Here is a 758-nt window from a genome sequence, read left to right on the forward strand (position 1 = left end):
GGAGGGACTGATTTCCTCTTAGCCTCTGCCTGCACAGGAGCGTGGGTTAATGGAGAGGCTGTGGAGCTTGTCGTTGCTGCTATGACAACGAAACGAGCGTGGGCCCGGACATTAATCGAGAGAATATGAGAAAACTATAGCTTGTTCTGACCGTGGCTTTGGCAACTGCGCCCCCGCGAATGCCACGTGCCGCACTTCACAGCAGATGAGCGTCGCTGCTTGCCCTCCCCTTGCCACGAGCACGGGATTCCGCCGACGAAAGTCCGAAATAGGAATTCTTGGGAGCTCGGTTACGATGAAGATTTTCGCCACGGCATACATCCGGCGCTCGAAGTCGAGGGTGAGGCGGCTGGTTCATGAGACACGCCAGAGCACCGTCAGGAAGGCCTCGTTGGAGTCTGCACCACCGGATTTTTTCCCTGGTATCATGTGTGCCGCCCTTAAACTTCCTGCCAAACGGTCATATTTACTCAAAAAACACCCACGGGATGTATTCTCTGATACGAGGGTATTATATTAATTTTATGAAAATGAAAAATAATGTCAATGGCAAAGTCAACATTCTGTACAGGAAATTTTATTTCTCAGACTGAAATCCTAAAAACAATTTGTTTAATGCAAGTTTCAGTTATACGTATATTAAGTAATTGCATACATTCCACCCTGATATTAGAAAGCAGAATATTATTCCCTTGTGTTATAAGGTCACCTGGTGCAGAGTGAAAGATTTATGGCCAGTTCGTTAAAGTGACCCTATA

This window comes from Penaeus monodon, chromosome 32, assembly GCF_015228065.2.
Source record: "Penaeus monodon isolate SGIC_2016 chromosome 32, NSTDA_Pmon_1, whole genome shotgun sequence".
In the NCBI taxonomy this organism is placed as follows: domain Eukaryota; kingdom Metazoa; phylum Arthropoda; class Malacostraca; order Decapoda; family Penaeidae; genus Penaeus; species Penaeus monodon.